Raw genomic sequence first — 27,988 nt, 5'->3', positions numbered from 1 at the left:
CTGGGGCCCTGGGAATGTTCAGGACTGGATGATTCAGACCACATCACCCCCAAAGCCGTGCCCTGTCATTGGCGTCAGTGTCAGAGCCCAGGATCCACACAGACACTCCCTTCTCAGGCTCCAGCCTCACGAGCCTTTCCAATCAAGGCTCTGCTACCTGCTTCCACTGCAGGGAACTTATCATCTCATTATAAAGGAGAAGGCATATTTTTTCAGTATGGTTATATGTGGTAATGAAGCATGCAGAAAACCACACAAGATAGATGGCGGCTTTCACGAGTGAAGCTGAAAACTTGGTTAACTTAATAGTCTATTTATTACCTTCACTCTCTGAGCTCTCAGCACCTGATTAATATCTCCCATCTTTCCTCTTGCTGTACAATTAAAACTCGTAATGTGTGATTGCACGAGCTGACTCCAGCACAGATGGGGTGGACAGGAGAACAAGGGGAAAAGATCTCTTCTCCCTGGGTCAGGGTGGTAGAGTTGTTCTGTTTCCTTTCAGAAGTAAATGGACTCTAGGAGTAAGGACCCTTCTCCTGTGCTTTGCCTGGTCTTATCCATCCCCATATCTCCCAGCCAGAGACTGGCAAAACCTGTACAGAGAGAGGACCTCAATGGAAGAAGATGGCTGGGCCTAATCTCACATCCTGGGACAGGAAGGTGCGAGGCAGGATTAGATGATACTGATGACAGAGTTACTCAACAGGTACTCCAACTACCTGCGCCTTTCTCAGCCTAGTAGTAAAGAGCTGGACAGATGGTCAAGTTCTGACCAAAAGGATGGCAGGAGAAATCTGTTGAGAGGTTTCTAGGAAAGATACTTTGCTTTCTGAAACAAAGGGGAAGCCAGGCTTTGAGGCTTGCTGGTGCTGCCCCTTCCATTTTCCTCTTGCTTTGGATGTAGACGTGACGTTTGAAATGTTGGCAGCCATCTTGTGAGTATGAGGATGAAAAGATAACACGTGCATGTGTGAAGGTAGAGGTATACGGGAAACCTCTGTACCCTCGACTCACTTTTTCTGTGAGCCTAAAACTGTTCTAAAAAATAAAGTCTATTGAAAATACAGTATCTTTCTTGGAAACTATTAACATATAGAATGGTTAAACAACAACGTCCTCCTGTATAGCACAGCTATATTCAATATCCTGGGATAAACAATAATGGAAAAGAATATGAAAAAGAACATGTGTGTGTGTGTGTGGGTATAACTGAGTCACTTGGCTGTATAGCAGAAATTAACGTAATGTTGTAAATCAACTTCAATTAAAAATGAACTAAACAGTAAGTCTAAAAATATAGTATCTTTCAAAAAAAAGAGTAACATGTTACAGACATTAGAATAGTCAAATAGAGGGAGCCTGTGTTCTTGATTACAACGCTCAGAGGTCAGACCAGCTCTGAGACAATCTACCCATGGACTTTTTGTAAAGCCACCAATATACATCTTTATGGTTCAAGTCACAGTCAGAAGGGTGTCATGTTACTTGTAGTTGAAAAGCATTCCTATATAATACGAAAAACTCTGACTCATGGAACCCTTGCATAGGCCTTTATGCACATAAGTGCTTTATGTGTGCTGTGAAGCTTCACAACATCCCTCTGAAGCAGGTGCTATTATTACCTCCGTTTTGTAAGCAAGGACATTAAGGTCACACAGTCAAGCAGAAGCAGAGTCTCGATTTGAACCCGTCTTTCTGACTCTAGAGAGTTAGTACCACTAACCATGATATTCCATGACTTTGTAAATGCTTCACTTGAGCACGGATGCATGGGAATGATTGTTGTTAGAGTCTGGCTGATTTAACAGTACTCAGAATAAATCGAGGGATTTGCCCACCTGATTCACTGAAACAAAAGGAACTTCAGTCTAACTGCTGATTTGACACATTCTACTGCCCACGTCAAAGCTCTGGTTTTTCCAGTAGTCATGTACGGATGTGAGAGCTGGACCATAAAGAAGGCTGAGCACTGAAGAATTAATGCTTTTGAATTGTGGTGCTGGAGAAGACTCTTGAGAGTCCCTTGGACAGCAAAGAGATCAAACCAGTCAATCCTAAAGAACATCAACCTTGAATATCCATTGGAAGGACTGATGCTGAAGCTGAAGTTCCAACAATGTTTTGGCCACCTGATGCGAAGAGCCAACTCATTGGAAAAGACCCTGATGCTGGGAAAGAGGGAGGGCGGGAGAAGAAGGGGATGACAGAGGATGAGATAGTTGGATGGCATCACTGACTCAATGGACATGAATTTTAGCAAAGCCCAGGAGATGGTGGAGGACAGGGAAGCCTGGCGTGCTGTAGTCCATGGGCTTGCCAAGAGACAGGGCTTTAGCAAATGAACAACAGTAACTCCCTGAGGCTGCCCCAACCTACCACAAAAAGTCAACACAAGACACATACCAGTTGAAGTTAGGCAAAGGAACCTAACCTGCCCCAGCCAGCCGAATGGTCTGAGAGACATGGCTTTAAGGATAAGAAGTGTCCCCAGAGAGAGCCCTGGAGTGAGGAGCCCCCCTCAGCGGAGCCGGTGGAGCCCAGCAGCGCCCCCTCCTGGCTGTGAGTCCAAGGTGTTTGAAAACAGAGTCTGGTCCTCCCGGTCACACGTCTTTCTGCTGCCTCTTCCAGTTGGAGGAAACAATCCAACTTTGCATTTGTTCTTTGACAAGAATTTCCTTCAGATGTGTGAACTCCCTGAGACTGCTTCCAATTCCCCGAGGTGCCTACTCAGTGCCGGCTGCCTAGCAGTTGATCAGTTGTCTTGTGAACAGTCGGTAACAGAAAGAAATGTTCTCTTAATGAACACGATTCATCCTTCTATTCCCCAGTGAAAGGGCGAGAAGCCGCTGCTCTCAGGGTAACCACGTCTCAGCCGGGGATACTTAGCATGCGAGGGACCACTTATTGATTCTTTCCCATCAGCCCAATGTGTGTCGACTTCTCTATTAGATCTATACACACAGCCAGCAGCCTGGAGGCAGTTGGCTATGCAGCTAATTCCCCTCCCTGCCCCTCAGACCCTTATTCAGCAGGAGGTAGAATTTTCCCCTCTTTTCTTCCACCTCCAGGGCAGATATTGTCTAGAGAGGGGAAAAAAAAAAATCAGGACAAACATATGCAAGAACTGGGCTTTAAACATCCCATGAAGATTAACTTATCTGGAGTAATTTCCTTAACTAGGGGATTTTTAAATGCTTTTCAGAGTTTCTTGGAGGAGGAAAAATATGCAGAGTCTTAACAGCAGCCAACAGAGGAGCTACTCAGAGCAAAAAAAAAAAAGGGTATATCAGCCATAAGAAGCCCATAGCTAGGAAATTTTAAGGCGCTGATTCTAGGGGATTTAATAAGAATGTAATTTGTATAATTAACCATTCATCAATGTCAATTTCATTAAATGAATGCCAGAAATATTACCTTCAGCAGCACGACCTAACAGGATTGGAATATATTATATGAAAAATGAACACTTAGTGGTTTCCACCCCCCTGTTCTGTCTGTCACAGCAAGATTTGCAAGGCTGAGAAATAATTTAAAGGGTAGTAAATGAAACCGGCTAAGGCAAATGTGTGCATTTTGGTAACTAACCTCCGTTGTGATGTATGAGAGTTCATGTCAAAACGTTTTTCTGCAGCAATGACTAAAGGGACTTGTAGCTCCCTCTTAGGTGGTAAAATGCGAGAAATAATGTCAAAAGCATCCAAAGGAGGCCCTCGTGCCCTGCTCGGATCCAACTTACTCTTTCCCTAGCTAGGGTCCAAACCCCAGAGACATGGAGTTTGCAGACACTCCCTAATGTCTCCAGGGTTGCCTTGCACTGAATCACTAACCGATCTGCCCAGGAAAGTGATGATTGATGCCCTGTAGAAGGAAATCATTCTGAGTTTTATTCATGTTATTGCCTAGAGTTATCAGGGGAACATGGGGCTGGAGGTAGCGGGGGTGATGAAATATTTGTAAATAGGACTTATTTCCAAGGTTGCTCATGAGGGGGGCAATTTATGGGGATTTATTCATTTCAGTTCACCGTGGGAAAGGAGGAGAACAGTGTGCGCCCGTGGGAATGTGTGCACAGACAAACAGACACACATACACACACGCATGCACACACACAATCAGTGGTATGACCTGGAGGTAGAAGCTTCAGCTTTGCAAAGTGTTGCCGGAGTTGGCCCACTGCCTCCCACGTAGTTGGTGGCTGGTGGCCGGTCACTATTTGTTTAATTGAATTTCCTTTAATGTTAATCCCACGCCTGTCCCTTTCTGCTTCAGGGCCCTGCATAGCTAATAGTATTGGATCAGTATTCCTGAGGACTCTGCCTTTCAGCATCCTAGGTCCTGAGAGACCAGATACACACTGCAAGCAAATCAAATGTACCTTTAAAAAAATGAAATCATGCAACAGAAAAGATTGCTCAGAATTCTTTTACCCATTAGATTTCAAACATCCTACCCTCTCATAGGAAGAAAGAAAATATTAGTTTGGGAATCAGGAGACCAGATGTCAAAATTGGACTAAATCTTCTGTCGTTTCCAGATTTGAAGTTCTCTGTTATCTATTATTTGATGCAAAGCAATAAAAACCTCCTCTCCCCTAACCACTGCAAAGGTCACCAGGACCTGGGAGAATAAAGAGTGGGAGGCACAGAACCAATGTAGAGGGCATGCCCACATTCCATGCCCTAGACCCACAGGGCCTGCAAGGCACAGATTCATGTGCTGGTGGTTATGAAACATCCCTTCCAGCCCAACAAGTCACTTTCTCTTCTTTCTGGCTTGGAATGGGCAACATTAGCAACCTCTTGGAATCATATTGTCCTCATCTATAAAATGGGGGTAATACCACTCCCCACAACCCCAGGGTTGCCGCAAGGAGTCAACGAGACAAGTACAAAGCATCTGGCCCAGCTCTTTGGGGAGACAGAGCTAGTCAGACCCCCCTTTATCCCCTAGTCCTCTTTCAGGTCCTCTCCTGCAAATGAGCAATGGTCTCTTAGTGGTGACTTCTTTCATCAATCTTCTTAGAGAGTATGGGAAATCTGGCAAAATGAGTTACCCTAAAATGCTCTGAAGTTACCATTTACTCTGCAGGGGTATTGGTATTTTAGGAAAATAATGTAGGGGCGGTTAATGTTTAAGATAAAGAGAACAGAACTCATAGAATTTCAGGTATTTTTCCATGAGATATTTTTAGAGGTGAGAATCCATGTCAAGCCCTTTGATCTATATCATATGGGTACCGTGACCCAAATTTTCTGACCCTCAAATTGGGACAGAATGTGTGACAAGTGTTCTTGGAGCTACTTTCAAGGTAGCTGAACTAAATCTGAGAGTTAGAAATGGAATGCTAAAGTCCCTTCCTTATATATGGAATCTAAAAAGAAATGATACAAATGAACTTAAAAAACAGAAACAGACCCACAGATTCCACTCAGGAACGTATGTCTGTCAGGGGGTAAGACTGGGGGAAAGGATAATTAGGGAGTTTGGGATGAACATGTACACACTGCTATATTTGAAATGAAAAACCAACAAGGAACTAATTTAGAGCCCAGGGAACTCTGCTCAATGTCATGTGGCAGCCTGGAGAGGAGGGGAGTTTGGGGGAGAATGGGAGTGTATGGCTGAGTCCCTTCATTGTTCACCTGAAACTATCACAACATTGTTTGCTAATTGGCTATAGCCCAATACAAAATAAAAGGCCTAAAAAAAGACATTTGGGGACCATAAAATAATTTTCTACTATTTACTACTTCAAATGCAATCTCTTCAGATAAAAATGTTTTCTGATTAAAAAGCTTAGAACTTCAAAAAATAAAAAGAATTTGGATGCTAAAGTATTGGAAAGTTTGGACAGTTGGATGGTTTGTGAATAAGTGGGACAGACTATGTGACATCGGGGCAGTTCCCCAAATAGCTGCCATCCCCATGGGGAAACCCTCCCGGATCTGACCCAGAGGTGTGAGTCTGCTGCATCTGGTGATTTTTGCGCACAGGGTCTTCAAGTGACTTTGAGTAAGTCATCAGACCTCGTGAAACCTCTGTGTGTTCTCTGCAAAGTGGGAAGCACAATGGTACCTACATCCAGGAGGCGTGGGGAGGGTAACAGGAGGTTTGGCAGGCAACTCTCCCAGCACCTGGCCTCACACACCGCAGTGTTTAAGCAATGTTACTGAGGAGCTAGGGCGCTAGCCGCGCAGCACAGGGACCGCGCAGACTCGGGAGGGTGGGTCTAAAGCACAGGAGCTGAAAATAAGTGTGCTGATATCAGCCCCTTTTCCGTTTTGTCTATGAGCAGTGAAATCTCCAATTAGGCTCCATTCAGCAGGACTGGCAGCTCCTCTCTCTTGGGAGGTAAACTTGCTTACGGAGAAGAAACAAAATGTATTGTTGAAACACTGGCTGGGCCCCAGACTTGTGCGGGTCTACCACTCGGGTCTACCAGGTCCCGAGTGCTTCCTGCTGGGGTCCTTTCCGGGTCTCAGAGGCCCCTCCCAGGGTGATGAGAGCCGGAGCCCAGGCCTTGGCTCTGCACGGAGCAGCTGGCACGCTGACACCTGAGCCAGCCTGAAGCTGATGCCTGGGCGCTGGGACACCTTCTGGGGAGAGGCTGCTTGGAGCCCTGGACGAGGACCTGCCTGGCGCTGGAGTTGGCAGACGCAGCATCCGTGCCCGGCTGTGTCACCTGCTGGTGGTGGGACTCCCGCGACCTTGGGGATTATTTCCTCTGCTCTAAAAGAGGGAGTTGGACAAGATCAGGGGTTTCCAAGTTGCTGCTGTTTTAAACAGCAGGATTCTTTTCACAAATCAGACCTAAACAAAGAACTGTTATATAAAGGCACATGGAGGGAGAACTTAGGTGGTTAAACCTGCCTTACCCTAAAACCCAAAGTGGTCCTAAGTCACCTCCACGAAACCTCAGGGGCTCTGGGGAATATTAGGGAAACCATCAGCAAGAACTGTGTCCATTATTGAGTGATTGCATCTGACCACTTGTGTCCCTTCATTCCATCCCTGTGAGATAATAGGATATATACATATTGACCTCTGCTCCTGGACTCCTAAAACCCTTACAGTTTTCTAAGTGATACGAAAGCCTTCCGTTCTAACATTTAGTTGTTACCCCTGTTCCTGAAGTAGGGCTTCTGAAACCCTCGTAACTTCCTAGGTGAGAGGAGAGTCCTTTGTTCTAATGAGGTGACAAGGCTCTGAATGAGGGCTGGCCATGGAAAAGACAGGATTTAGAAGGATTAGAAGCTTGGGATTTTCTGCCCCAAACCCCCATTCTTTTGAGAAGAGAGAATTGGCAAATATGGAGTTAATGAAGGATCAGCCTACATGATGAAGCCTCCATAAAAGTCCTAATAGCATGAGGTTTGGAATGCTCCCTGGTAGGTGAACCCATCCACGTCCAGGAGGCTGACACATCTCAGGTTCATGGTGCCAGAAGCTCCTGGGCTTGGGACCCTCCCAGACCACACTCTCTGCCTCTCTCCATCTGGCTATTCTTCTGTATCCTTTATAACATCCTTTAATAAACTAGTAGATGTGAGCCAGTGCTTCCCTAAGTGCTGTGAGCCTAGTTAATCAAACCTGAGGAGCGGGTGCTGGGAACCTCCGATTTGTAAGCCAAGCCAGACAGAAGTTGTGGGTAACCTGGGGTCCTACTGCTCCCATTGGCATCTGAAGTGGGGGGCAGTCTTCTGGAATTGAGCCTTTAACCGGTGGCATCTGATGCCAACTCTGTGCAGAGAGTAACAGAATTGAGTTGAAGTGTAGGACACCCAGCTGGGGTCTCAGGGAATGGTTGGTGGTGTGGGAACCTCCCCTCCCACACACCTGCCAGGCAAGTCTAACTTGACTCACTGATGACCAAAAAAAAAAAAGAAAGAAAACGCTTTAGAATTAAATTCATTTCTTCAGCTATGTCTCCTCTCTTGTTTACATTTTACAAGAAGGCATTTATGATGTCAGAGTGACTTATAGTTATCCTGGTAGGTACTGAAGCTTGTAAAGGCCACCTAATCACTTTGCTTTGAAATTCATTAGTCATCTGCACCCATGAGGAATGGAAAGAGAGAGCAGGTTGGTTGTGGGCTGTGGGTAGGAGTGGGGGCAGGGGTGGGCACTCAGGAAGATGGAGGAGTCACTGGTTTGAGCCCCCAGTGACCTTCAGGGGCTCTTTGTCTCATTCCACCCACACTTCCTCTTCTTTCTTCTCTCTCTCCTTCCCCACATCCCTCCTTGCCTCCTTCCTCCTTTCTTGCCCCAATACTGAAGCAATATTACACACACATGCCTGTAGATATTGGGATGGAAAGAGATGTTGGAGGAAATGCAAAGGTGGAGGACATGGCAAATCCTTCCGAGGAGCTCATGGCCTCCTAGGGGAGCGGGACCTGCAAACACACCCGCTGCAGGCAGGACTGGGGAGGTGTCCTCTGGGGCTGACAGCAGAGCAGGGAGCTCCCAGCTCCACACCGGGGAGTGAGGGGCAGGTGGCGGGCACCCAGCTAAACCCAGAGACTGTCAAACCCAGCACGGCACAGATTTTGTGCAGGAGAACTTCCTGAAGGAGAGCTGGAGGTAGAAAGTCTACCGGAAGGAGATGGGGGTCTATGCCTTATATGCGGGAGGAGTCCCCAGGCACGTTACAAGCAAGCTGACGGGGCTGGTTCAGGAAGGGATCTGCCCCTAGCACCTAATACCAGCAGCGATATGGACAATCTCTACTTAACGAGATTAGATTAATAATTATTTTAATTATGATATGCCTTCCTCCTCTCTTCCCTCTGCCAGGGCAGGCTTGGTGCTTCTCAGAATTATAGTCACAATGGTAACAGATTCACCTTAATTAAAACATTCCAAAAGGCAGTGGCTGAATTCAAATGCTGTGACAGGTCATTTCCATCTCATTTTGATCCCTTGCTCATGATCGTGGATGTTTCCCGGCCATGGGCAGCATCTTGGCCTGCAGAGTGGCGGCTGGCATGTACTTCTGTGGTGGTTCCTAAAGCCACTTCACAGCCCTTGGGCTCAGAGGGCAAACACACCGAGTCAGGGGCCCCTCAAGATTTTTCCTTCGCTTTTTCCTCTTCACACGGTGTCTCGTAACTGGCTCAGTGCTGGATCTAGTCCGGGTGTAAAATCCTCACTCCTCTTGGTCCACGCGATGGCTTTTTCCTGTCCCTTCTAGACCAGCAAAGATCCTTTCTGCTCTGGCTCCCCATCCCTGGGGTCTGAGCAAAGCCTTGGGCAGCCCTGACCACATCAGCTTCTCCTTTCCCTCCCGTCCTGCTTGTTGGCAGGGAACTCTGCCCTCTGTCCCACTTGGAACTTCACTGCAGACCATCTATCTGCCCATGCATTCCAATGCATGGCTCAAGTCTATAGCGAGTTTCCTTGTATTGTGTAGTTTCTCCATCTCCAGACTTTCTACAGTACTGAGCAGTCTTTCATTAATTCATCCATGTATTTGCTCATCAGCAAACATTTAGGAATCAGTCTAGGTACTGGCTTTCAGGTGGCTCAGTGGTAAAGAATCTGCCTGCCAATGCAGGAGACACAGGAGACTTGAGTTAGATCCCTGGGTGGGGCAGATCCCCTGGAGGAGGGCATGGCAACTCAATCCAGTATTCTTGCCTGGGAAATCCCATGGACAGAGGAGACTGGCAGGCTACAATCCTAGGGGAGCTCAAGTTCATGAATGTGTTTGGGAAAGACCATGCCACAGAAAGGAGTTGATTAATTTACACAACGTTGTTTCAAGCATGTGCTGGGCTCTGCTCTGTGCCAGGAAATGAGCTAGTTGTTATTTTCTCTCTTGGCTTTCTTGCCAAAGCTAATTCAGAGTTGCCCTGACTCAAGGGCCATTTGCAACAAAAAATCTCCTTCTGCTTGGTACAGAGAGGGAAGAATTCACACATATACACACACCCTGATATAACAGTCCCAAATTTACCTAGCTCAAGGTTATTTTAAAATCTTTTTATTTTTGAACCAACAAACCTTGGAAGCAAGACAGTCTCACCCAGTTGGAAGCTTTCATGTAGAGAAACCACAAGAATGTAGACCAAAGCTTCTAAAAATTCCCCCAGCTCTTTGGAGCTATAGGTTCTGGATGAGGGAGAGATTACAGAGTTTTCTATTAACTCCCAGAGAGGTTTTACAATTTAGTGGAATATTTTTCTGTGAACATCTCTTCCATGCTCCATTCATTCATTGATCAGCTGATTGATTAACTCATTAGTACATTGTTTTTTAATTTCTTTTTTTAAAGATTTTTTTTTTTGTTTTTGATATGGACCATTTTTAGTGTCTTTATTGAACTTGTTACAATATTGCTTCTATTTTATGTTTTGGGTTTTTTGGCCACAGGCCTGTGGGATCTCTGCTCCCTGACCAGGGATCGACCTGCGCTCCCTGCATTGGAAGGTGAAGTCTCAACCACTGGACTGCTGGGGAAATCCTCTGCTTTTTAATTGTTGAATTCAACAAACTTCCATTGTGCCTACATGCCAGGCACTGTTTTGGAAGCTGAGGATGCAAAGATGGATGCTACAAGGTCTCGATTTCCAAGTGCTTGCAGTCTAGAGGAAGCTCAAAAAGCCCATGGGTACTGGTTGGTGAAGGGAGAAACAGGGTCATGGTGGCATGAGTGTGGCCTTAGAGAGGGGCAGACCGAAGTTGGACCACATGGTTGGCAGGGGAGAAGCCCATCTCTGCTACCAAACAAGAACCCCAAAATCGAGGAAAGCAAAACAAAAGGTTTAACGCCTGTAAAATAGGTCCTGGGCACTGGTTAAATTTGAGGGCTAAACACTTTTATTTATGAAAATGTCAAGGGGGAAGAGGGGCTTCCCAGGCGGTGCTCGTGGTAAAGAACCCACCTGCCAACACAGGAGACAAAAGAGACGACGGTTTGATCCTTGGGTCGGGAAGATCCTTTGGAGGAGAAATGGCAACCCACTCCAGTATTCTTTCCTGGAGAATCCCATGGACAGAGGAGCCTTGCAGGCTGCAGTCTATAGGGTCACAAAGAGACGGACACGACTGAAGCCACGTAGCCCACACGCACACAAGGGGAAGAAAATGAACACCTTTTTAAGGACAACTCCTGCCTCTGCTAATATGTCGTTACCGAGAAGCCCGAAATAATTGGGGCTTGAAGACAGATGTAGCGGAAGGGCTCAGCATCACTGCCCACACTTGACTCAGTAACATCCTGTGGAGCATCCTTCTCCACAGAAGCATCTTACTTCTGCCTTCAGCTACCTCCTCAGCTGGCTCTGGCCACAGCCAGACGATCTCGACAAGTACATTCAATAACCTTCTTTTCCCATTTAGAACACGGTTGTATGCGTGCTGTACATAAGAGATATTGATCTCAGATACCTTGTTGACTGGAAGACATGTCTCTGTGGGAATGTATGCAAGGGGGGAGGGGAAATAAATTAAAAAGAGCAAGGAAACCCTCATGGCCTCCAGTCGGAACCTGCTCAAGGATGTGAAGCAAATGATGTTTTGGTTGCCTTTTTCTTTTTTCCTTCCTATCTTTCTCTCTTTCTTTGCTAGGGGTTCTAAATGTCAATATTGCACTTACTGCTGAACAAACTCCAATCGTAACAAATATAATAAAAAAGAGAGAGTCAGCCTCTGATTTCTTCAGAGAGTGATTGGCATTTTTGAGCCCTGGATTGGTTGGGTCTTTATCTTGGCTGCGTCAGCTCATAATTAAACAATAAAGGAAGGAACTGTTGTTACTGGCTTTGAGTATAGGATGTCAGTTTTCTGTAGGGAGGACAGTGTAGCTCTGTTGCTGTCCCAGTTTCCTGCACTGAAGGAAATGTGTGTATTTCATAAGCTCTGTTCTTGTCTGCGTCAACGCTAAAAGATTCAGAGATGACACGGTCGCTGTCACAAGACATTTTTGCTTAATAACATGGAACGCTAACTACCCAGAGATGAGGAGGAAGGGGGAGATAAAAGCCAGAAAGTGGTGGGACTGAGAGATGTTTTCTTTCTGCTCGCAATCTTGTTTTTGCTGGGCTGTAAAGACACGATGTAGAGGTGTGTGCGTTTGTGTGTGTGTGTCAGTGGGGTGGGGGGAGAGAGAGACAGAGAGGGCGAGGGCAAGGGAGAAAGGGAGAGAGGTATAATGATGTATTGGCATGAGCTACCCCACCTTCACCAGGTGATAAGCTGGGTCTCTGCAGTCCTGCTGACAGTGTCCACAATCTGTCATTTGCTGTTTTAGCAACTGGAATGAATCCTGGAGATAGTTAAGAAAGATGATTTTCAAATGAGCCAGTATGCTCTGCCAGCAGCCTCTGAGATGACTATATGGTGTAGGAATTTGCTCATCCAGACCTGGGGACAACGAAGCACCTGAAGGATGAGCCCCGACAGGCCACAGGACTTCCGGAACCCAGGCTTGTGTTTTCCAGCCTCTCACTTAACATCCTTCCCAGTGTGCGTGTGTGTGTGTGTATGTGTGTGTGTGTATAATATCACAGGCTGGGCCACTCCCACTCCTTCAAGCTCCCAAGAGGACGTTTCCAGGGTTCAGAAGGAGGAGAAGCCTTCAGACTTTCCAGCTGAAGGTCTGGTCACCTGGCCCTGTCTCACTTTGACACGCCCCAGTGTTGACAGGTCTAATCATTCCATCCTAACCACGCCTGGAGATTGGAAAAGATATCTTGTTCACCATTTCCCCTCGAAATTTCCACTGCAAGGGTCCAGCTTCTAGTTAGTTTTGCTTCAAGTCACTGCAACTAGCTACCTGTCTGCCTGTCACTTTTCTGTGTCGGCCTGGGTCTCCTATCCAGCAGGGGAGAGCCTGGGACTGACAGGTGAGCACCAAAGGCATAATCTGCCAGTCAGATTCCCCGCTCCTGCACAGGGAGTAGGTAGCCTTGACAGGTAAGTGAATAAATATGGGAAGACACTTGCTATTAACTGCAAAAGGCAGGCAACACCTTAGAAAGCTAGTTAGTGACAGAGAGGAATAGGGGCGTGAGTGCCAACTCCTCTCTCCATCTCGATTTACCTCCCTGTCTCACTGCTTTTCTCCCGTTCGGACCTTCCCTCGACAAGTCTCTCTGAAGTCACTGGAGGAAGCTGGAGAAGGGAGCCCAAGCTGACCTCCAAGAAGGGCCTCATTTTGGTATCCTCTGCAGGGCAGACTCTGCTGAAAATGATTGACAGCTCATGTCCGTTCCCCTCAACTCATTTACTTAGTCAATGCATCATCTTACCCTTCTTCTCTTCACCAGAAACCTCACTCCAGCAGGGAAATCCTGCAAAGCCTAAATACTGAACCGTTTCTTTGGCTCTGGGGAATGTTCGAGAGAAATTAGTTCCACATAGATTTTTTTTTTTTTCTGGCATCAATCTGAGAGCACTTTTAGGGCAAGAGAAACGGTCGCCCTTTCCTCAAGGCATGGACACTGACGAGAAGATTCCCCACCTCCCCTGGGAATACGCTGGAAAGGCCTTGATGAGAAAATGTAACCTCGCTCTCCTTGGAAAGGATGGCTATTCACACCTTCAGCTTTAGGGCTGTCTAAGGCTTGAGTGTCTCCAGGTAACCATCTGAGGGTCCCGTGGCTTCAAGTCTTTGTCCCTGTGAACACCTTTTTCTGGACTCAGATGAATTCTCCAGTTGCCAAGTGAGAAAGCAGCAGGCTTGTCTGACTAATCTCTCAACTAGCGGAGGACAAGGCTTTAGAAAATTGTGTCTACACTAAAAGAAGTCCCCATCTGATGTTAGAAAACCCCACGATACGACCAGCTGGTGTTATGAACAGAAACACATCTTTATGGCTAACAGTAATGACTGGGGGGATTTTCTGTGAAATGCCTGCCATTTCTTCTGTTTTCTATTAGGTGAGTTTTCCTTTTCCTGCAGATATATTTCGCACCAAGTCTCTGTCGGCTATGTGTGTGGCAAATAACTTGCCTTGGCGTGTAACTTGCTTTTCCTTTTCTTTGCAGTGTCTCCATGAACAGAAGCTCTGAAGTTGATTAAAAAACACAGATGGCTAATAAACACAGGCAGGGATGTTCAACCTCGTTAATGATCAGGGAAATACTCACCAAGGGCACATGGGATACCACCCTCGCCCATTTCGCCGTTAAGAATGGAGAAGTTTGACAATATCAAGTGTTGGGTAGAACGTGGATCAACAGAACCTTCTGTACCTTGCTGGGGTTGGGGAGAGTGTGAAACTGTACAGCCACTTCAGAAACAGTTAGCATTCTCTTGTGAAGCTGGACATTCAAATGCCCCACAATCCAGCAATCCCACTCTCAGGAATACACTCAAAAGCAACTCGTATACACGTTCTTCTGGAGATGAGTATGAGGATGCTCACGCCAGCATGATCCATAATCAGCACAAATCTGGAAACCGTACAAATGAACTCCGACAGGAGAATGGAGAATTCTATTGCACTATGAGCATACAATGCAATAATAAACTACAGCTAAAGTGAATGAACAGTAGCTACATATAACACCATGGATTTGTCTTAGTGGCAAAATTTGAGTAAAAAAAAGTGAAAGTGGCTCAGTCACGTCCGATTTTTTAAAAACCCCAAGGGCTATACAGTCCATGGAATTCTCCAGTCCAAAATACAGGAGGGGTAGCCTTTCCCTTCTCCAGGGGATCTTCCCAACCCAGGGATCGAAGCCAGGTCTCCCGCATTGCAGGTGGATTCTTTACCAGCTGAGCCACAAGGGAAGCCCTTGTAAAAAAGCAAGCCCCCAGATAATTAATATTGCCTGATACCCTTTGTATCATAATAAATAAATTTGTAAGTTAAAATAAATAATATAGTATAAAGAAAATACATAAAATAAAATTAAAATCAAACCAAATCCCAATTGCTATTTTTTTAAAGAAAATATGTAGCTGTTAACAAAACTCTATTTGAAAAAAAGGCAAGGAAATAACGAACGTAAGATTCAAGATAGTATTTAATTACTTTGGACAGAGGAAGATGAGGATATAACACAGCTATCATCAATATTCTAGTTTTCTTGTTTGTTGGAGAATTCATGATTTTTTTTTAAAAATATAGTACTAAAATACATAAATGCAACAACAAAAACAAAATATCAAATTACCCGATTTGAAAATGGCTGAAGAACCTGGACAGTTCTCTAAAGAAGATACACAAGTGGCCAAGAAACTTATGAAAAACTGTTCAAGATGACTAATTATCAGAGAAATGCAAATCCAAATCACAGTGAGATGTCCCCTCACACTCCTGAGGACGGCGACTCTCAAAAAAACCAGAAAAATACAAGTGTTGTCTTGGATGCGCAGAAATTAGAACCCTGTTCACTGTTAGTGGGAATGTCAAGTGGTGTAATTGCTATGGAGAAGAGTATGGAGGACACTCAGGAAATTAAAACAAACAAACAAACATAGAACTATCTTCTGATCTAACAATCCCACTTCTGGGTACACATCAGAAAGCTTTTAAAGCTAGAGCTCGCAAAGATATTTGCACACCCATGCTCACAGCAGCATTGTTCACAAAAGTCAAGAGACGGAAGCAACACAAATGTCCCTCTATAGATGAATGGAGAAACAAAATGTGGCATATACATACAGCAGAATACTATTCACAGAAACAGAAAGTAGAATGTTGGTTACCAGGACTGGTGGGGAGGGTGCTGGGGAGAAGGGAGGTTGTTATTTAGTGTGTATGGAGTTTCAGATTTGCAAAATGAAAGAGTTCTGGAGGTTTGTTTCACAATAATCTGAATATACTCAACATTACTGAGCTGTATGCTTAAAAATAGTTAAGAAGGTAAATTTTATGTTATTTTTTTAACAACAATAAAAAAACATTTAAAAAAGGCAGGAGCCACACTGTATAAGCACTCACTAAATTACTGCCAAATGTTCAAGAAAAGAATCTCGGGTTCAATCAGCATTAAATAAAATCACACTCAACTCCTAAAACTTCAGTATAATAACCTAGCCTCACCCCTCTGTTCCACTCACAAAGGAAATATGTTAAGTGAAGAAACACATAAATTAAAAAAATTAAATAAAAAGAGCCACTTATAGACTGAAGAGGAGAATGCGTGATGAATGGTTGCATTTAGTTCAGTTATGTCTCAGCTTGGCTCACTGGCACTCAAGAAATGGAGTAAGGCTACAAATATCAATAGAAACCTCTCAGATGATCTTGATCTAGACTGAAGAAAACCTTGAATTCACGTGACTGCTGAGTCTTAGCAGGGGGGACAAAGACTGGCCCGAGGGTAGAAGCTTATAGTCCCTTCTAAATCCCTTCCCCTTGATCCCTGGGCTCTTCTCTGGGCAATGATCAGGCTGGCAGTTTTGATCACAGATTTGAAAGCTTGTTGATTGCTTCTTAAAGGAGGTCATGAAACTTACTGAATTCCTATTTGATTTACTACCATCCAATGGATTCGCAAGGCTTCCCAGGTGGTGCAATGCTAGAGAATCCACTTGCCAATGCAGGAGACTCGGGTTTGATCCCTGGATCAGGAAGATCTCCTGGAAAAGGAAATGGCAACCCATTCCGGTATTCTTGCCTGAGAAATCCCATGGGCAGAGGAGCCTGGCAGGCTACAGTCCATGGGATTACAAAGAGTCAGCTATGATTTAGCGACTAAACAAAAACAACAGTTGATTCATAGGTTGGCCCACCTAACAGATGAAATTCATGCCTTGATCTCACTCAACTGGATGATCTATTTTGCAGCAACAAAGACCTTCTCCTCCTGACCTGCAGCTGGGTCCTGGGATGACCAGACCACAGCCAGATTTGAAAGAGATCAAAGCTAGGTACAAAGAAGGATGAGAACGTATACATGAGTATAATCACAATAGAACTGAGTTTTGGATTTTGTGCTGGGTTATGTTATGTTTTGAAGACAAAAGGAGAAGCAGATGGCAGAGGATGAGATAGTTAGATAGCATCACCAACTCAATGGACATGAGTGTGAGCAAATTCGGGAGACAGTGAAGTGCTGTATTCTATGGGGTCACAATGAGTCAGACATGATTTAGCAACTGAACAATAACAACAACAACAAAACAACAACAACATGTTATGTAGCCATCCATTAGTGTGTATGGTAGGCTGACAGCAAAGATGCTCCAATTCTCCATCTTTCCCTGGATCCACATCCTTTGCATTGTGATTTTGAAGCTCTTCCCTTTGATGGGTGGAGTCTATTTTCTCATCCCTTGGATCTGAGCTGGCCTTGTGACTTACTTTGGCCAATACAACGTGGTGGAAGTGAGAGTATGCTGGCTCCGAGCTGAGGCCTTGAGAGCCTTTGTGTGGGCCCTTGGAGCCCTTATGCTGTTGTGTCAACAGCCCTGTGACAGACAATGTGCTGGTTCCAGGCATGGCTGCAAGGACTGTCAATAGTCAGACAACCACCAGATATGTGAGTGATACCATCTCAAACCAGCCATTCCCCAGTCGCCTCCAGGTAACTACAGACAGGTGACTGAGTCCAGCTAAGTTTAGCCGAGCCTGGCCCAGATGGGCAGAATTGTCCAGCAGACATATAGCTAGGGGAGTGAAAAGAAATGCTAACAGTTTTTCCAACCACTGAGTTTGGCATTATTTCTTTTACTGCAGTAGCTAGTTGTCACTAACAGGACTAGTCCATAGGAAATGTCCGTGTGTATGTGTGCAGGTTTTTGTCTTCAGAGAGCTTAACAGTCTAACATGTATGAAATAGCTTGAGAAAAATATTCAGTTCAGTCGCTCAGTCGTGTATGACTCTTTGGGACCCCATGGACTGCAGCACTCCAGGCTTCCCTGTCCATCACCAACTCCCAGAGCTTGCTCAAACTCATGTCCATTGAGTCAGTGATGCCATTCAACTGTCTCATCCTCTGTCGTCCCCTTCTCCTCCTGCCTTCAATCTTTCCCATCATCAGGGTCTTTTCCAATGAGCCAGTTCTTTGCATCAGGTGGCCAAAGTACTAGAGCAATATACTCCATATATTGGGAACAATATAGGATATGATAATATAAAATCAGATGTTAAGTTGTGTGAATCATCTATAACACGGACCTGTGCATGGCTATGTAGGATGGTTTCAGTGAGCGGGCACTCTCCTGGGATTTTACACTCACTAAGCAATCCTAAGAAGGGCAGTAAGTTTGGGGAAAGGGAAAGAGTGGCTCAACATTAGTAGAAAAACCAGATCTCTGTTACAGCTGATCCTTTGGTTTTAAGCAAAGGCTGGGATTCAAGAGGAGGAGCAAAGTCAGAGGAAACTGCCAAAAAGGCCAGCTGGATTGTGGGAAGTCACAGACAGACGCCTTCCCATCAGAAGGTGAAGAGTGAGTCATAGTCAACGTGGAGAGAAACAGGTGTGCGTCCTCTCCTATGCAGGTAGACCATAGGAGTGCATGACTCACGGCATGGGACGTGGTTCCAAAGAGAGTGAACAAGAAGGTATATGTCACCTCATGCATGGGCACACACATGTGTACACACACATACACACCTGTAGCCTAAGCAGCGGCATTTCAAATCAGGGTGAATTTATCAAGGGAAAACCTCATCGGTCCACATGACAGCCTCCGTCACTTTCCGTGTTGGTGTAAACTGAGGTCACTCCCCAGGGATGAAGTTTCTTTTGACATCAAAGAAAAAGAGAAAGGAAACGAAGACATTTCTGACTATGCCCGACCTGGGCTACACCCCCTCCACATCTAGGCACATTTTTACAAAACTCAGATTCTCTGGTCCCCAGTGGCCTCCTCCTTGCCCCTTCCCCAGATCTCACCCCATCTGTCCGCCTCATCTCTCCAGACGTCCGAGCCTGATGACAAAGGCCCAGGGCAGGCCGGCGGAGGGAGGCAGCAGGTGGAGGCAGCCAGGGTCAGAGAGAGAAGGGCAGAGGCATAGCTCTCAAAGTGACACTTGCACAAGCAGGACGTGGAAGTTGGCAGGTTGGAGCGGGAGATGGGAGTGCAGGCTCCATTCCTAAGGGAGCCACATTCGTTTTTTCCCTTTCAGAGTCGGCAGGCAGTAAAAGAAAATTGCAGGGATGGGGAAATAATGAGAAAGGCTCTTTGTTTTTCCCCTTCGTCCGAACTCCTAGCTCATCAAACCTTGGAAATGCGCGCTGCAAATGGCTGTGCCTGTTTTATTGCTTATTTATGGGAATCTATTTAAAGCGAATGGCACTTTCCCATTGTATCCCAGCGAGCGTGTGCGGGGTTGTGTCTCCCCCGGCTGCGGGGCTGTCTGGACTGGGGATTCTGTCTCATGGTGTCAGCATCACGCTCCATGACATTTAAAAGTGGGGAAGGGAAGTACTGCAGAGAAAGCAAGGGGAGTGTGGAGGGTGATTGTTCAGATCCCCGTCAGCTCGGGGTGCCGCAGGGAAGGCTGCTTTGAGGGCAGGTTTGGGGGCAGTGAGTAGCCTTCCAACAGAAAAGGATCTGCTTGGGGGGATTAATGAATGACGGGATGCCGTTTGAAGTCTTTGAAGTTTTATTCTGGTTTTAGTCTAAGCAACGGGACCCTAGAACTGTTACCTAGCCACCTTTTCTCTCTTTTTTTTTTTAAGATTTGTTTTTTTTTGGATATGGACCAATTTTTTTTTTTTTTTTTTTTTTGATCTGGCTTCGAGGCATGTGGGATCTTCGCTACCCAACTAGGGATTGAACCCACACCCACTGCATTGGAAGGCGAAGTCTTAACCACTGAACCGCCAGGGAAGTCCCCCAGCCACCTTTTTTTAAACTTTGAGAGTTTTTTTTAAACACAGGGCTGTTGTTAGTAATCCTGGTGATGGAGGCTTCTTGTATATGTGAAATCTTAGCTGGTACAAGGCAGAGGCTTACTAAGAGTAAAATTCCCTTCTAGGGATGGCTGGAGGGGAGTCCCATGGCTTAGTGGTGAAGAACCCGCCTGCCAATGTAGGAGATGTGGGTTCGATTCCTGGGTTGGGAAGATCCCCTGGAGAAGGAAATGGAAATCCACTCCAGTATTCTTGCCTGGGAAATTCCATGGACAGAGGATCTCGTGGGCTACAGTCTATGAGATCAAAGAGTCGGACATGACTGAGCAACTCAACAACAACAGCAACAAGAAGGACAGCTGGAAGAGAGTTCAGCCTTTGACCTCACCTCATCTCCTGCCGTGGACTCCCAGAGGATGGGATTGCTTTGACTGGAAGATCAGGTTCGAGGTTCCCTGTACCCAGAATGCTCTGGGTCGGAGATCAGCAACCAAAGCCAGATCTGGTCACGGTCGGTTTTTGTAAATAAATCTGTATTGGGATACCATCATGCCTGTTTGTTTGTGTTCTATTTGTGGTGCTTTCCTGCTGCAAAGGCAGAGTTGGGTATTTGTGAGAGAGACAATAGAGCCCATGGAACTGAAAATATTAACAATCTGGCCCTTTACAGAGAAAGTTTGCCACCCCCTGCTCTTATTCATCCTTACTTTTGGGGTTTCTCCTATCTGTGTGGTCAGAGGACTCATGGAGTTGGGAGGGGTCTGAGGCTTAGAGAGAGAAAGTGATCCATCCAGGATCACAGAGTTAGTGTCTGCCTTAGAACCGCAATCAGCTTTTCTGAATCGCCCCAGTCGTTTCATTAACTGACGGTCTCATTGCACAGAGACCCCCAAAGCCATCGGGATTCGCTCTGTGAGTTTCTGAGTCACATGGCGACTTGAATTCTATTTGGCTGGTAACACTGGCACTGGTGTCTCCTTCTCCAAGACTCCACCCTCTAGACCACCCTCAAGGTGCCCCCATCTCTGCAGGCTCAGTAAACACTTCCAGAGATGCTGATGCCCCTGAGAACGCGACCCCCTAGGCGTGCTGGCCTCTGCTCACCCTCCAGGTGGGACTCAGAGAACTCTGACAGGGCCCAGCCAGCTCCTTGGCGTGGGGTCTCTCTGTGCGTGTGTCTGCATGTCACTGCCTTTCTGGGGCTTCCGTGTCCCTGAGGCTCCACGGCTCTGCAAGAAGAGGCTGGGATAGAGACCAAGAGGTGAAGGGACAGGAAGCCTGACTCCTAGAGAATCCTGCTTTTCCTATGGAGTATCACACTCCTGGGAGACTTAATTTTGGTATCAGTATAAACATTCTTATTTATTTTTTAAATTAATTTTTACTAGAGTATAGTTGCTTTATAACGTTGTTGTAGTTTCTGCTGTAGAGAAAACTCAATCAGCCGTATGTACACCCGTATCTCCTCTTTTTGGATTTCCTTCCCTTTAAGGTCATCACAGAGCATTGAGTAGAGGTCCCTGTGCTATACAGTCTGTTCTCATTAGCTATGCATTTTATACACAGTATCAATAGAGTATATACATCAATTTCAACCTCCTAACTCATCCCCCCATCTGCCCCCCCCGCCCCCGCTGTCTGTACCTTTGTTCTCTGTATCTGTGTCTCTATTTCTGTTCTATAAATAAGATCACCTATATCATTTTTTCTAGATTCCACATCCATGTGTTAATACACAATATTTGTTTTTCTCTTTCTGGACTTCACGTCACTCTGTATGATGGTCTCTAGGTCTATCCACACGGGGAGACATCATTTTTTAATTTATTTTTGGTGGGAAAGGAGTGAGGTTACCTCTAATTCATGGTAACACCCCCAATTCCTTGGCACAGTTGCCCCCTCAGCTACCTTGCCTAAGAATGTCTTGATGGCATAAAGCTTCCTTCTTGATTAATTTGTCCTTGTTTTTCTCCCTACCCCCCTCCCTCCCCCTAGAACTTGATCCTTTGAGCTCCTAGCTTGGTTAATGGCAACATAATCCATCCAGTATCTTCTACCATAACTTTCAAGTTATCCTTCACTCCTTCTTTCCACTCCATCATTTCCAACTTCCAATCAGTACCAGATCCTGCCTCCACCTCCACAGCCTTAGACCAGGCACCTCTTGGCCTCTGGACCTGCCTTCTGACAGATCTCCCTGACTCCAGACTGGGTCTCCCTCTGACCCTCCTCCACACGCTGCCAGCCTCAGAGCCCAACACAGCCTGTAAGGGCTCCTCTGTGCCACTTACTCTCTAGACCAGTCACTCACCCTCCCAGAGCCTCAGTTTCTTCATCTGTATAATGGAGACAGTGCTGTCTACCTAAGGGCTGCTCCAAGGATTAAATGGTATAATATATGTGAAAGTGCTGAATAAAAATTTGCACTGAAGAAGTGCCACCTGATTCCTTTCAGCCCTGCCAGTCACGCCTGCTGGCCCTGTGCCCAGGTGCCCACACTGGGAGACTTCTGCTCATCATTGGCCGCTGCTCCAGCCCACGCCTCCCTGGCTCCTTGTGAAGGCTCAGTCACCCCTTCCGCCTGGCTCATGGCCCTCCTCATTTACTGTTGTAACTGTTCACACACCTGTTTATCTAGAAGATGACAGGACCACTAAAGGACTGCTTGCAGACCACTCTGCTTCCCCAGGGACAAGGGAATGCCATGGAGACCACTGGCCTTGGAGCCAGAGATCCAGGATCGGGCACTACATCTCTGATTTGGGCAAGTCCCTCAACCTCTTGGAACCTAGTTTCTCATCTAAAATGTGAAGGCAATAATTCCCACTTGCCAAACACCTTCTGCAGGCCCTGACTCAGCTCAGACGTTGAGTGAACCTGGTTCTCTTCCACCTTTCTGGTGGTGGTAAGTCCTGCTTGAGGACTCTGCTGTGATACAGTAGCTGCTGGAGTACTCTGGTTGAATGAATGAATGGATTGATGAATGGAGAGTGAGTGTGAATGAGGCTCTGAGATTTAAAGCCTTGGGCTCATCAGGAGTCAGATTTGGACTGATCCCAACGACCTGAGCTCAGGTGTAACCAGTCGGAAGAGAAAACATGTACTTTCCTCCTCCTCCAAGACATGGATTCATCCACAGATTCATCTAGCTCCACTGCCCTGGGATCCTGGCTTCTCCCTGGGCTTTGGCGTGGGTACCAGGGCAGGAGGCATGCTCCAGGTCACTCTGATCACCTTCCTAGCATTTCCCGTTAGATCGTGTCCCGCTCAGCCTACCAAGAAGCAACCTAACTCTTGATGGACGTGTTCGGCTCTCTGCTGGGGGATGAGGGAAGCAGGAGAAAGAGAGAGTGAAGGAGAAAGTGATTGGAAGTGACGGGGAGGGAGAGAGCGGGAGCCAGAAGGAGAAGACGGGAACGCTGGCGAAGTCGGAGCAAACGCAAAGTCAAGCACAATAATAATTTGGGCAAAATGGCAAATGGCACAGCTGAGGAGGAAATAGCATTGTGAATGTAAAAACTCCTAAATGGAGCGCAGATGGGAGGGAAAAGTGTAATCTTCTGGAAAAGCCTCTAATTGTCTGCCCACACTAATAATTTCAGCAAACGCTCCCTCTCTCCCTCCTGCGTATAATTACAGCATTCCATCTGTCTATCAGCAGGTTTTTTACTGTGCCTTACTGCTACCACGTTCTCAGGCTCACAGAGAGATGAGGGTTGTTTGAAGATTTAAGAATCCTTCTGACACATATCCCCAAGAAAAGACACTCAGGAGAGACAAATCCATCTCCTAGGCCTGCTAAGACTCTGCTTTTAAAAATCCTGTAATCTCTCCAAACGCCATGATGGAGTCAAAAGGAGGCAAGACCACACCGAGACCCCACTTGGGTGTCCTCCTCTGCGGGCTTGCCTTGGTGGGTGAGCCCTGGGCAGATGAGAAGGGGCTGGTGGAGACCTGGCTGGTGGAGACCTGGGCCCCCTTGTTTTGAATAGAGGTGATAGGCCATGATATCATCTGCTCAGGGCTATTCCTCCAGTGGGATGGTCTTGGTCACTGGCTTCTGTACAGTGTTATGAGCCTCCTCTCACAGTTCTTCAGGCACTCTATCAGATTTAAGCTGCTGAATCTATTTGTCTATTCCCTGATGCTGGGAAAGATTGAGGGCAGGAGGAGAAGGGGGTGACAGAGGATGAGATGGTTGGATGGCATCACTGACTCAATGGACATGAGTTTGAACAAACTCCAGGAGATGGTGAAGGACAGGGAAGCCTGGCGTGCTGCAGTCCATGGATTGCAAAGAGTTGGACATGAGTTAGTGACTGAACAACAACAAGCCCTTTGGTGTGTCCTGAGAACTAGAGCGAGGGATCTGCAACGTGACGAGGAAGAGGAATCCAAATGGAAGGGGGAAAGCCGAGCTGGAGGGGCTAGGAGTGTCAGTGGCCGAAGGCATTGGCCTGGAAGCCACAGCTCTGTCTGTCTGGGGAATTTCGCCCAGTGTCCTGGGCTCTGAGCAACTCCAACTGCCACTGGCTCCTCTCCACACTCTGGAAGGGAACCCCAGAGAAGACAGGTGGCCTCTAGCATGGAGTCCAGCAGGAAAGGCTCCAGCATTCCCGCCCATCGCTGCCTCTTCATGGCCAGGAATCAGAGCACTTCCCATGCCCTTGTTCCATAGACAGGAGCATGGGACGGCTGCGGCCCTAGGATGCTGTGCAGTGAGCTGCCTGTCCATCAGTACGCTTTTGTTGTTCTTTAGTCGGTGAGTCAAGTCCGACTCCTTGTGACCCCATGGGCTGCAGCATACCAGGCTTCCCTGTCCTTCACCATCTCCCGGAGTTTGCCCAAGTTCATGTCCATTGAATCGGTGATGCCATTCAACCACCTCATCCTCTGTTGCCCTCTTCTCCTTCTGCCTTCAGTCTTTCCCAGATTTCCTAGTAGTTTTACCTTCATGTAAAAAAAAAAAAAAAATCACACTCGAATTCACCTCCTTCCAATAAACAGTTCCATTTCTGGTTGTCAGGAGAGGCAGGATGGGTGGAAGGGGGAGTGAGGCCAGCACCCTGAGTGACGCCTGAAGCCTGGGAAGTGGTGCAGGGAGCCACTGGGTATGACAGCCACATGTGGACGGGGCCAGGGAAACCTCCTGGGAGGCGGTGATGGCTCAGCCAGAGCCCCTCCCCAACTCATCCTCGCATAGCCAGTATCACCACCAAAGCTTCCCCAGGATGGCTGAGTGAATGAAGAAAATAGTTTACTTACAAACTAAGACTGGGTCCACAAGGTGGGACAAAAGAGGAATAAGACAAGCTTCCCATTCTCGAGGGCAGTGATGACGCACAGAACTATAACATGTCTCAGGTGGAATTTTTAAATGTCCTAATACAGGTGGCACTAGTGGTAAAGAACCTGTCCGGGAGACGTAAGAGACATGGGTTTGATCCTTGGGTCGGGAAGATCCCCTGGAGGAGGGCACGGCAGCCCACTCCAGTATTCTTGCCTGGAGAATCCCATGGACAGAGGAGCCTGGTGGGCTACAGTCCACAGGGGTGCTCAGAGTCAGACACAACTGAAGCGACTTAACAGTAGCCATGTTAAACAAAAATATGAAGTCTATTTTAGTATTATGTATTATTTCAGCTAACATCTCCAGCATGTGATTATGGTGAAAATTATTAAATAGGTATTTTACTTATCTTAGAATCTGGTAAATATCTCTGCACCTACAGCACCATCTCCATGTGGACTGGCCACACATCTTACTGGCCACGGATGGCTGGTGGTGACTGTATTAGAGCAGATGTAGAGTTTATCAAGGAGAGAAAAATGTATGCATAAGAATAGTATAATATGTGCATAAGAATTGTTGTTATTTAATCATCTCCAACAATCATTCGCTAAAAACTCTCACATATGTGATCTCATTTGATATTCTTGGCAATTTTATGACTGAGACATAAAAAAAAAATTACTATTTTTTTAAACAGATGAATGAAAATGAGAATCAGAGAGCCAAAGCAACCTGTGGCCTGAGAGCAGTAAGTCAGCAAGCTTCTCCTCTTCTTTCTTAAACAGGCATGTTTTAGGAATGACCCAGTATGGCTCACTGGAGGAGGAGAGGCATCCCACCAGGTTTCGCCAGAGGGGAGCCACTTTGCTAAGAGAGATGGGTGAGGGTGGTCGGGGGGGAGGTTTCTCACTGGAGGAGAAGCCAGGATCAAAGTAGAGCAGGAAGGTACAAGCTCCACGTGGAGTGGGGTGATGGCCCCCTTCCCTGGAGACCCGGCCAAAGGTGAGTGAGTAGTTGAAGACATGGCTGCAAAGCCCACTTGGACCTGGAGGCAGAAGGCTCTGGATGCAGAGGGCTCTGTACTTCCCTGAGAAAGTGGTGTAGACGCCCTCATTCACCAAACATTTGCTGAGCATGTGAGATGCTAGAAGACTTCCTTGGTGGCTCAGTAGTAAAGAATCTGCCTGCAATGCAGGAGACATATGGGAGACAGGGGTTTGGTCCCTGATCGGGAAAATCCCCTGGATTTTGGCAACCCACTCTGGTATTTGTGCCTAGAGAATTCCATAGACAGAGGAGCCTGGTGGGCTACAGTCCATGAGGTCACAAACAGTCAGACATGACTGAGCACACTCGCACATTAAGATGCTAGAATGGTTTTGAATGGGGGGAACAGACAGGATGAAACTTTGCCTCAGGTCATGTGGTCTCCTGGGGTCACATAGGTGGATGGTTCTGGGAGAAAAGGGGCAGAAGGAGAAGCAGAGAAGCCTATGGATGAGTGTTAGGTCTGAAGCCATGCAGGGTGCAAACGGGTGGAGGTAAGATGTACCAAGAGTTCACTGCAGTGAATTAGAGGATGCAGGAAGCAGGAGCTGGCGGATTTGACTTTCCAGGTTTTGAGCTTGAATGACAGGAAGAATCGTGCTCCCATGAACAGAAGCAGGGCGGCCCTAACAGGTACAATCACTGCCCGGTCTCTCCAGGGGGCCAGAAGCAGGAGGAGAGGACCAGAAACAGGTCACTACTCCCTTTCCACCTACAGTTTCTAGAGTCTAACATAAATCATTTGGGAATCTTACTTGACGATAATTTAGAGCCGTGTATGTGGAATGCGGTGGTGTTCATTTCCTGTTGGAATCAGTGAAAAGGATACCTTGGCTCTCCCCCTCCCCCTCCCTCCTTCCCTTGCTCTAATGCACCTGCCAACCCCTGAGGGAGAAGACTGCCCTCAGCCCTCCATATCCATGGCATCTGTGGAGTGAACCAACCATGGATTGAAAATATCTGGAAAAAAAATTCCAGAAAGTTTCAAAAAGCAAAACCTGACTTTGCTGTGTGCTGGCAACTATTTACACAGCAGTTGCAGTGCATTTTGTATCATCAGTAATCTAGAGATGATTTAAAGCATATGGGAGAATGTGAACAGGTTACATGCCAACACAACATCATTTAACACAAGGGGCTTGAGCATCTTGAATTTTGGTATCCTTGTGGTTCCTAGAAGCAGTGCCCTGGGGATACGGGGGAAAGACTGTATATGGACTCTCGGCAGCTCCCTCCCCTCCACCTTTCTCACTGGCATTGCAGCTAATGAGTGTGTATAACCCCAAGCTCATAATTCATCCATAGAATAGGGCTAATAGTCGTAGGACTCATTTGAGAATCAAAGGAGAACCCTGTATGTGACAGGCTGTGCAGACTTGGGAGCTGCTGGCTGGCTGCAGTCTTTCCATCTTGGAGTATGAACGGTGCCTGGCCAGAATGCCACCACTTCCTTCACCTCTGATTTCTTGCCAGTGTCCTGCTCCTTCTTGCCTCGGAGATTTTGCCCATGTTCTTCCTTTTAAAAAAAAAATTTATTTATTTGGCTATGCCAAGTCTTAGTTGCAGTACGCAGACTCTTAGTTGTGGCATGTGGGATTCAGTTTCCTGACGAGGCATCGAACCTGGGCCCCCTGCATTGGCAGCACGAAGCCTCATTCCCTGGACCACCAGGGAAGTCCCCATGCTATTCCTTTTCTCAGCAATATCTTCCCTGACCATTTTTGTTGCTTGCTACCTCTCATTTTTCCTCAAAAATCAGCTCAAAGTCCCTTCTGTTAAAACTTTCTAGATCCTCCCTTATTCAACAGTTACTGTCAGAGCATTGTGTTTTTTCATTTATTAAAATTTGTTATGTTATGGGATTCTAACAACTTATGGGTCCA

The 27,988-nt window shown here is 46.5% G+C and overlaps 1 protein-coding gene and 1 long non-coding RNA gene across 4 annotated transcripts in view; both read right to left on the bottom strand.

The window, feature by feature from the left end:
* Positions 1-27,988, bottom strand: part of KIRREL3 (kirre like nephrin family adhesion molecule 3) — a 599,492-nt gene that overhangs the window by 241,599 nt on the left and 329,905 nt on the right. The window lies entirely within an intron of this gene.
* Positions 925-21,491, bottom strand: LOC122675033. The gene is made up of 3 exons (XR_006335192.1): positions 21,410-21,491; positions 5,504-5,509; positions 925-935 (listed from the first exon to the last, which is right to left on the bottom strand). It is a non-coding gene; the product is annotated as an uncharacterized LOC122675033 (long non-coding RNA).

This window comes from Cervus elaphus, chromosome 2, assembly GCF_910594005.1.
Source record: "Cervus elaphus chromosome 2, mCerEla1.1, whole genome shotgun sequence".
Lineage (NCBI taxonomy): Eukaryota > Metazoa > Chordata > Mammalia > Artiodactyla > Cervidae > Cervus > Cervus elaphus.
The sequence above is the reverse complement of the archived record's forward strand: the minus strand, read 5'-3'. Positions and strand labels throughout refer to the sequence as shown.